This window comes from Spinacia oleracea, chromosome 4 (genome assembly GCF_020520425.1).
Source record: "Spinacia oleracea cultivar Varoflay chromosome 4, BTI_SOV_V1, whole genome shotgun sequence".
Taxonomy (NCBI): Eukaryota; Viridiplantae; Streptophyta; class Magnoliopsida; order Caryophyllales; family Amaranthaceae; genus Spinacia; species Spinacia oleracea.
Genome location: NC_079490.1, coordinates 156,405,073 through 156,415,297, shown reverse-complemented (window position 1 = coordinate 156,415,297; position 10,225 = coordinate 156,405,073). Strand labels below are relative to the sequence as shown.

General features: G+C 32.2%; 2 long non-coding RNA genes across 2 annotated transcripts; one reads left to right on the top strand and one right to left on the bottom strand.

Annotated features, from left to right (window-relative positions):
- The first annotated feature begins 710 nt into the window (after positions 1 to 710).
- Positions 711 to 3,345, top strand: LOC130460109 (uncharacterized). Its single transcript, XR_008920032.1, has 2 exons — positions 711 to 1,410; positions 1,911 to 3,345. It is a non-coding gene; the product is annotated as an uncharacterized lncRNA (long non-coding RNA).
- Positions 3,346 to 7,049: 3,704 nt separating this feature from the next.
- On the bottom strand, positions 7,050 to 9,250 carry LOC130459529 (uncharacterized). Its single transcript, XR_008918960.1, has 3 exons — positions 8,632 to 9,250; positions 8,239 to 8,306; positions 7,050 to 7,533 (listed from the first exon to the last, which is right to left on the bottom strand). It is a non-coding gene; the product is annotated as an uncharacterized lncRNA (long non-coding RNA).
- Between the last annotated feature and the right edge of the window lie 975 nt (positions 9,251 to 10,225).

Sequence of the window (10,225 nt, the reverse complement as noted above, 5' to 3'; positions counted from 1 at the left end):
AGTGATTGCGGAATATCTTTTATCGTTCTTAAATGGGTTGATTATTGTTATCTTCGATTCCATCTATTTTATACCAACTAAATACTCATGTTCGGCTCAAACCTATCTCAGGAAATTGAATTCCCCTTTCACGTAACTCTACGTTTGAAATTTGATTTATTGCATTTGTAAATTTTGTTATTTTGAAATTGAGTTACTTTTTCTTTGATTACTGTACTATGATTTCGAGATATAAATTCAAAACGCTAATTTTCCCCAAATGATGTAAAAATTTAAAGCTTTGAAGTTTTGAGGACGAAACTTATTTTTAAGGGTGGTATAATGTGATACCTAGAAAAATTAAGCAAGTTCTTAATCTCGTGTTAGGAATACCTTTTCTTCTTAAATCAATTCATAATTAAGGCTTGGTGCTTTAAACATAGTAAATTACTTTATAAAATATTATTATTATTTCTAAGCTAGTATTTGAATTCATTCTAGAGATAAATTTAAGATGTTAATTCATTTACAGATCTTAGAAATTTTATTTTTTAATGTTAAAATAAATTATTTAAAACCCAAATATTTAATATGAAATTGAAGTTCTATTTTAAGTCAAGATAGTAATAATATATGTATATATATATATATATATATATATATATATATATATATATATATATATATATACTTTTTGATAACTTGTTTTACTTTACTAAATAATTTATGAATTATAAAGTAAAACAAGTTATCAAAAAGTATATATATTATGGAAAGAAATAAGTTCTGGAGAAATCTCCTTCTTTTCCACTCACTCACGCTTCTCACTCTCTTTCTCTCACCCGACTCCATCTCTTCACCTCAACCTCCCTCCCTTCCTCACTCCACCGCCACGCCCCGTCGCGCCGCCTAGCATCGCGCTGCTGCTCCCTCACCTCCCTTCTTCGTTGGTTGCTGCGGGTGTTGTGATTGTTGTTGATAATCGTGCTACTCTTCCCCTCTCCTCTCGGTCTTGCTCCATGCTACCGCCGCCGATGGCGGCCGTTGAATTTCAATCAGTAATGCTCCCTCATCAATTGGTAATTACTTGAGTTCTTTTGTTAATCGATTGATTAGTTCTTGATTTAAGAACCTGAAACCCTAACTTATTCATTTTCTTTCTCCTCGTGGGTGCGCCACCCCTTCTGGTTGCCGGCGTGACGATGTTCCATCGTCGCCGCCGTTTGTCCTGCTCGTTGCGGTTGTTGTTGTCATTGGTTGTCGGGCTGATTGTGTTTTTCTCTCTCCTCTTTTCGTTCCTCTGCTCTGCCTCCTCTCCTCCTCGCCGGAGCACCGCCCTTTGTGACTAATGGAGTTGGTCATGTTGTTGGGGTCGATCTTGTTATTGTTGATGTTGTTGATTCCCTTCTCACTTTCCTATTTAACATGAGGGTATTATTTTATCCCAAATTATGGTTTATCTATTTTTTAATATAATCATTTAATTGTAATAGTTTATAAAACTTTGAATATTACTTTTATAACGTAGAAATTATTTTAGAAATTTTAACTTTGTGATTAAGCAATTCAATGTTATTTTTTCTCATTTTTAAAAGATTTCCTAAATAAGAGTATACTTTAAGATCATAGTTTGATATAAATTGATTCGATGATATTTATAAAGCTTATAAATAAATTGTTATCGTATTATACAATATGAATTCTTGCTTAGCAAATCCTATTTAGCTTTTCTAAAACAATGTGTTCCATGTTGATTTGAAAATGAATTTCTAAAACTAAGTAAAGAGATTTCTAGAAGGAATTCAATTAAGTTTATGGTTAGCTTAGAGTGAAACAAGAATGCTTTGTTGGAAATATTTCTAAGAGAATTGAGTTTAGTTCTGATTCGATTTAAGTGAATATTCTATTGACTGATATTTTTATTTGTTGAGGTGAATTTATTGGAGAATAGAACATCCAAATTTTCGCTAAGAATTCACTCAAGGTAACCCCAAGGACACCTCCTTCATTTATATCTTTTGAATCTATGTGCTAACAAATTAAATGCAAATCTATGAATATTCATTTTCGATATTAAACAACCTCTCTTATAAAAGCTTTAAACTTTGATTTTTCTAATTTTTTCAATATACATATTGAATTATCAAAGATGTTTTACGAATTACTCTTAAAAGATTTCTATAATAGAACCATCGTATTTGTGATGTGAAAATGTGACTATTGCCTTGTTTGTTTTATTTACTATAGTGTGGATGTTTGATATGAGTAAATGAATTAGAGAATGATGATACTTTATGGGTTGGATTAATGGCGAATATCATGTTTTGTATTAGTGATCAAGTTATGGAAATTGGAAGATTGAATGTGAGCTAATTAGTTTCAATTACAATAGAAGAAACTTTTTGAGTGTTGGAGACTTGAGTTTAAGGTGATTGTGGGATTTAATGATTTTCGCCGTATGTGGCAATTCGGAATTAATTATCGCCGTATGTGGCAAGATGGTAAACCGTCCTCATCTCTGGTGTGACTGTTCAGGGGCTCCCGGGTCACGTAAAAGATAGAGTTGGGGGGTGTGCACATTAGAGGTTATTTAAATAGTTGGCCAACGAAGAATGAATGTACTGTCAGGGGCTCCCGGGTCTATCTATTGTTCAGTAGATTGTCAGCGGCTCCCGGATCTACTTAGAATTGAGAATTTTGGGAATTAGGTATATATATATATGAGAATATGTTTATACGTTTAGAGAAGAGGTCAAATAGAAAACCATTAAAAATCCTCAAATAGTCGGTTTGTTTTACTTTTTGTTATTCAAAGGTATTTCAGAACGTTCTTTTGAATTTCATGTGAACTTCTTAATTTGTTTATGCTTATATGATTTCTTTAATAATCATTTTACGGAGTGGAGTGGTGGTTACCAGCTTTGCTGATTGTTTTTCTTTGTTTGGTGTTTGTTTTATTGTTCTCCCCTTTGGGATTGAACCTGCAACGACCCATTTAATTATGGTGAGAAAAAAATGCAGGAAATACAGGTAAAGATGAATGATTTTGGGTTCACGTGAAGTAAAGTTGGGAACTTAGTTATAGTGTACTTTTGTGGAAGAGTTTAATAATTGTGTATAAGTTATTTAAGTTATTTAAATTATTTTAGTAATGTAGTATTAATAGTACTTAGCTTTGCATCTACTTTATAAGTAGGTGTAGCAGTAACACCCTGATGGTGTGTTGGGAAATTTTATTTGTTGGAATGATGTAATTGAAGCAGGTTGAAGAAATTATGACGTAATTCCCTAAATAATATTTTAGATTGTCCATATTTAGGGGAAATGCTGCCGAAATTTTTAATAATTTGATAAGTTAATAGTTAATTAGTGTCTTTAAAATAGGTTTAGAGTTGGGGGTGTTACATTTTCCATTTACGACGGCCCCTTTTATGACGGGTTCGCGACAGGAAATTCCGTCGTTAATAACCGATTATTGGCCTTTAGCGACGGGATTTCTCGTCGTTAATGGTACAATATCTTGTAGTGTCTCTTACATATTATTTCCTTTTTAAATTAGGGCTTTGTTTGGTTGATAGATACGGAGTATTATATATTTGAATTGGATCTTGTCATATTGAGTTATATTGTTCATCTAATCTATTTCTATGTGGTGTAATAAAAAATATATAAAAACATATTTCGCTATCCTTGCAATAATAGTCACTATAATATTTCAGTATTAATATACGTCAAAGTACACATATGGTTCAATTTTTTTATATAAGATAATATACATGTTTTCTATAATATTGTATAAGAGAATTGTTTTTTGAACAAATAATATTTTATGTCAAAGGTTGTTGATATTTATTTTCTGAAAGTTTGTTGCAATTCATATAGATATTCCTTTGTATGTACCCCCTATCAGTAATATTTCAATTTTTTATGTAAGTCTATAAAATATGTTTTTTTTAAAAAATAAAATCCTTATATTATATTCGTAAAAAATATTATGTATTGCATTCCATAATATTTTATACAGAAATGATTGTTGCAATATTCTGTATTGCATTCCATAATATTTTATCTAGAAATGATTGTTGCAAGTAATGATGGTCGCCCACCATTTCATTTGCATTTTTCTCAATTTTCCGACTCTATGCTCTTTCCTATCAATCTGTTAGCTGCCAACTAATTCAATATGCAAAATCATGCTTTTCTTATTGTTCATTTCGTAAATCGTAAAGAAACCAACTTTCCAAATAGTAGCTTTGATTTACTAATTTTTTTGTTTGGTTTTTGTTAATTAGGCACTACAACTGTTCTTTTGTGCTCTTGAATTCTGATAAATTGTTGATTGATGTTAGGTTTCATTAGTAAATTAAGATGGGTGTAATTTTGTTCCGGATCAAGCATTATTTGAATTTTTGGGTAATTTTAAGTCAAAGAAACTTGTAACCATATTTGATGTCAATTGTCAAGAACGCACTAAATATCAATTGAGTATTACGATAAGTCAATAGACATATTGCACTTAAGGGTGTTCATCGTTCCAAACCCGGATCGGACCGGATCGACCCGAGCCGGACCGAATACCGAAATTTTGATAGTTCAAGACCCGAAGACCATACCGATTTTGCTTGGACCGAACCAGGACTGGACCGGAAAAATCGGTCAAAAACCGGGCCGGACCGATTTGGACCAGTTGTAGACCTATTTCTATATATTTTTTATTTTGTATAAAAATTACGGTAAAAAAGAAAAAATATATAAAAAATAAATAAATTTTTTAAGGCCTTTTTTGGAAGATAAAATAAAATATATCACAATATAGTAATATTTACACTATATTAAAGGCGAGAATAAATTTTTAAATAGGTTCGATTATATATTATTAAGGAAAAATCGGTCCGGTCCAAAATCGGATTTTGGACCGGACCGGACCGGACCGGACCGAAGACCGGAAGTTGAAATTTCTCGACCCGAAGACCGGAAGTTGAAATTTCTCGACCCGAAGACCGGACAGATAGCCTTCGGTCCGGTCCGGTCTGGGTTGATCCGGTCGGGCCATTTTTCGGCCCGGACCAATTTTTGCACACCCCTAATTGCACTTCGGGAACCAATGTAATGTATATGATTTGGTGATCCATAAAAAATAGCCGAAAAAACAAAACGAATAAAGTAGAAAATTTCCAGGGGCAAGATTTAAGATATAAACACTCATGTATTGAGAAATTTACTATAATACGTAGTATGAACTATTTTCTATAATTAAGATTTTGGCAATATTATACGAATATAACAGAGATGATTTTAAAAAAATATATATAAAAGAGAGGCCAATCAATGAGTGACATTTGTCATCACCATATTGATTTTTTCTCTTTGAGTATAACTAGGAATCGAACCGCGCGCTATCGCGCGCGGATGTCCTCCGAAAAAAATAATGAATATTTTTTATGGAGAACAGAGTGCCAACAAGATATATGACTAACAGACGGAGTAAGCTCGTCCTTATAGTACATAATGTAGGGGATTATGTAAAAGTGAAAATGTATTACCTTTTGAAGATGAGATTGTAATTAAAAAAAACTAAATAAAAATGTATTTACAACAACCAAATATGTATTCAATAAATTATCCAAGCATGAAATCCGGAGTTTATGATAGGTTAAATATAAATGCACCAGATTGTGCTCTTACGTAATAGGGCATAAAATGTTCATCTCTTAGCTGCACAGAGATTGATATATAGACCATGGTTAATAAGTAAACTCAATCAAGGGTAACCATGTCATATCATTCCCTTGCTTGTAGCAATATGTTAAAGGCATGATGCATAAAAAATGTATAAAGAAACAATTGAAATATCAATACATAAGAGTACATAATACTTTTAAATATAAAAATCGTGGTACTTATACTCTGAAGAAAAAGAGATCATAGTAATAAATTATTTAAACTGGTAATTTCTTCGCTCCTACGAGATTACCAAAACATATAGGAATACTCGATACTTGTTAAGAAACTAAATGATCTACCTGGGGATTGACTCCTTGAACTGTTTCTTCTCGACCAAAGCTTAAAACTTTAACATATAAGTAAACGTTGCATTCGACTTGACAATGTGATGAGTCCCTTGGAGTCTTAGATTCAAAACAATTCCCTCTTGTAGTTATTAACATGCATTTCATCAGATAGCAGTCCAGCTGTAGCAGACGATTTTCCTACTACGACATTTTTAATGAGCTATTTCAGAGCAGGACTACTTAGAAAGTATTTCACCAAAAAAAAGCTTCGTTGACAACATGCAAAAATACCTTCTTTAACAAGAATTAGCACCATATCCATTTTATTGATTTCAGGTATAACATGTGAGAGCTGTACCAGACACATTTGGCAACAAAAGAATAATACGGAGTAGCATTTTTAATAGTTCCACCTCTTTAGGCAATTTTAGTGAAGTCCACATAAGCATGCCGGAAAATCACTTTTCATTTTTATCTGTTCAAATGCCGTTTTGAAACTACCAAAATCAATATATGCTTGAAAATCTACTACTACAAAATTAAAATATAATAATATTTTCGATGTGCCTACGTCATCTATACTAATATATTAAAAGGCGTTGTGAAAAACGTCTATATGCCACGTAGTACTCTCCATTACGCCACATCATCTACTCAACAAGTGCATGTCATTCTATGACATGGATAACCAAAAATCAATACAATGAGGTTCGATGGATAACCAAAAATCAATACAATGAGGTTCGAACCCTAGACCTCAGATATGGATGATAACTCCCTCTACCATCTTAACCAACCACCAATTATGGTTTATCTTTTCACATTAATTTATAAGTAAATGTTACCATGAAATCTAAAAGAACTAATTATTTATGTGACTTTTTAATTTATATGAATTAAACGAAAATATAATAATAATAATAATAATAATAATAATAATAATAATAATAAAAATAAAACATTAGGATTTAGGACAATCATGAAGAAACATGATGCCATAAGTCTCATAAGCATCAACTATAATTTGGTATTTATTAATTTGAAGCACTTAGTTACACGGGACAACAAATCATACAAATTATAAAATAATCCAATTGAAAAATTACTTGGCATGATAAGTGACGTAGTGTGTCTGTATTGTTGACAAACCTAATGGATTGTTTTTCACTCGATGGAATACGAATAATTTGGTCAAATATTATGCTCAAGAAAAATCTTAAATTTTGACTATTCAATGTAGCTATCGGGGCGTCGCCCGGGCCACACACTGGTTGTTATCTAAAAGAAGCATAACAAGACACCTACAATTTCCTTATAAATTATAATGTACAACACTATTGCCACTCAAAAATCAGCTTAGCACATTCGAGACCGACGATGAACAAACACACCGCTTTGTCTTTCTCGACAAAACTCAATTTCATGGAATCCAGAACTTCTTCTTCACACAAACTCACAAATTTTAAACGGCGCCAGTCTTCTAAGCTACAAAGTGCCAAGGAACAAAAAAAACACTATGATGTTCTGCAACCGTAAGGGTTATCTGCAAACAAATTTGTCCCAAAGTAAAAATTAGACATACACAATAGAATTTCAAATAAATTTTACAGAAAATGAGTAATAATTTAAAGGGTGATGATAAAGGTCGCAAGTTGCGACAACATTTAGTTGTCGCAATCTTAAGTGTCGGAATTTAATTGGTACACATAGACGCCACGTAGGGTATGCGTCATCAGATTATTTTTACTATCAATACAATATTTTTACTATGAAAAAATGTAAATAAGGTATTCGAGATAAAAAAGGAAACAAATTAGAATATTAAGATTTCCCTACTTTTTTTTGAAACATGTATAATAGGTTAAAAAAGTTAAATATTTTAGTTTCCAATTTAAATCATGACACATAAGCATGCCATGTCATAATTGTGACACGGCTTAAAGGTCGCATGTTGCGACCTTTATCATTTTCGTAATTTAAATAAACAGGTACAACAACAAGAATACTTTTTAGTACCCATCTTAATGATAACTCATAGCATTAAACCTAATGAATTGTTTCTTGGATACAAAAGCTGCAACTTTCAGTTTATCCTACTAGAAGTTGCTATCTCAGTAGCATTAGCATAAACTTGTATGGGGTTTCCAACTTTCTTGTGAAGGAAAAAAGGGGAAATGAATAGTGTTAAAATTAGTGACATCATTCACATTAAAAATGTTTAATAGATCAAAATGATAATAATGGTTACCACAGATTGGGGAGAGTGCATTGGTGTTCCCTTGAGTCCCATACACTACCTTGGAATATTTCTTCCATCTGGAAAAAATAACACAGCCCCAATAAGAGATGAATATAACATAAGAGTACTCAAGTAAGTCAGGCCGTACTCAACTCAGAAAATTAATTTGATTTTACATAACCATCTACAACCAAGTAAATGCTACTTTAAGTAACTCAATTTCTAAGTAAACAAAAACTGACCGGGAATTGCCGTACACAACCATCCATTTCAGGCCAAACTCGATACCCTCAAATCCACCAACACCGAAAAATGAAACCAAAAAGACCCAAAACCCGAGAAGAAAACCCCGTATCAACAAACTGAAAGACTCTAAGACTCCAAGAGAACAAACAGGAAAACCTTATTAGCAGAATCTTTGAACGTTTGCAGATGCTCTAATTTCAACTTGTATGTCCTGATTTCTTGGGCCTGCTCCTTATGGAGCTTCTTGATGACCTGCAATGCCTTTGTGTATCTGGTAAACTCACATAGAAAAAAACTCATTCCAACTCAGGCAATGAGTTTAGGCACTGGATGTCTTCGTTTTTTTGGGGAAACGAGTTCATATTAGGCCAATACTCTCAAATAGAGAAAAATAAATTCCTACAAGGAGAATTTATGCCATATTATTCAAGTAAAGGTAAAATTTAGAAAGGCTATAGACTTAAATAACGGCCACATTTAGTTTTTACCTTCTATTGCTATTTGCTAGTAGCCTTGATAATAGTGAGGCCTAACATTGTTTTGATTGAATTCTAGAAATTATACATATTGTCTTGAGTTGTCGTCTCCATATATATCACCACTTTATACTTTATGATCAAGTCGATGACCATCTCTAATCATAGAATCTACAAGTTCCCCAAATTGTTAAACCCTTCTCCCTAAATTGCTGATGGTCTTTGTTTCATTGATATATTAATAATAAAATTAAAAATATTAGGTTTTCAGCAACTATATTGTTAGCATCCCAACGCAAACTGGCAACCTAATTTTAGCTGGTTCTTGGAATACCAAATTCGTATGGAATTATGTAAGTTATTAATTTATTTCTTTAGTTTCTAATCAAAAGAAAGGGGGGAAAGCAGCTGCAAATCTCACACCATGTAGTCATGTATAGTAGAATTACAAATACCTTTTCAACCTCTTCCACTTTAATTTTAATCCCACAAGTAGCAAGGCCTGTATAAAGAGGCAAATTTGTCAAAAACTACCTTATAAATTTGATTATTTGTGAAAAACTACCTTATAAAAAAAATGTTGTAATTAACTACCTTATAAAATAATTATGTTTTAAGATACTACCTTTTTCCGAATTTTGAACGTTGAATCATAATTTCGGGATTGACTTTATCATATGTATCTCATGAGTTATTTAATTACTCATTTTCCATGACATGCCACATGAGATGCACCTAGTAAAGTCGACCCCGAAATGTGTAATCGATGCTTATAATCCGACGAAAGGTAGTATCCTGCAACGTAAAATTTTTATAAGGTAGTTTTTCGCAAAAATCCAAATTTATAAGGTAGTTTTTTACAAATTTGCCTAAAGAAAACATACACTGAGCATATTGTTTCGTTCAGTGGTTATTGACAATACCATACCAACTCAGTAACAAAACAGAAATCCAAGCGAATGGGACTTTAATATAGTTGAACAATAGACTGGCATTAGATATCACAAGCATTGCCATCAATTACACATACAAATATACAATGGTATAAAACAGGGTTTACAACTTTACAATGGCTTATATGATTTATCGTAGTAACATGATATTATTAACGTATGCCTTATCCACACTGGTCTGGTATCTAAACTAATCTGTCAACAGGAGAGTATTTACAAACACCTCAATTGATATTTTCATATTTCAAATTACACTTTCATACTCACATTCACTCAAAATATCATATGGGGGTAATTTTGAGCACCCGACTCATTTTCTAT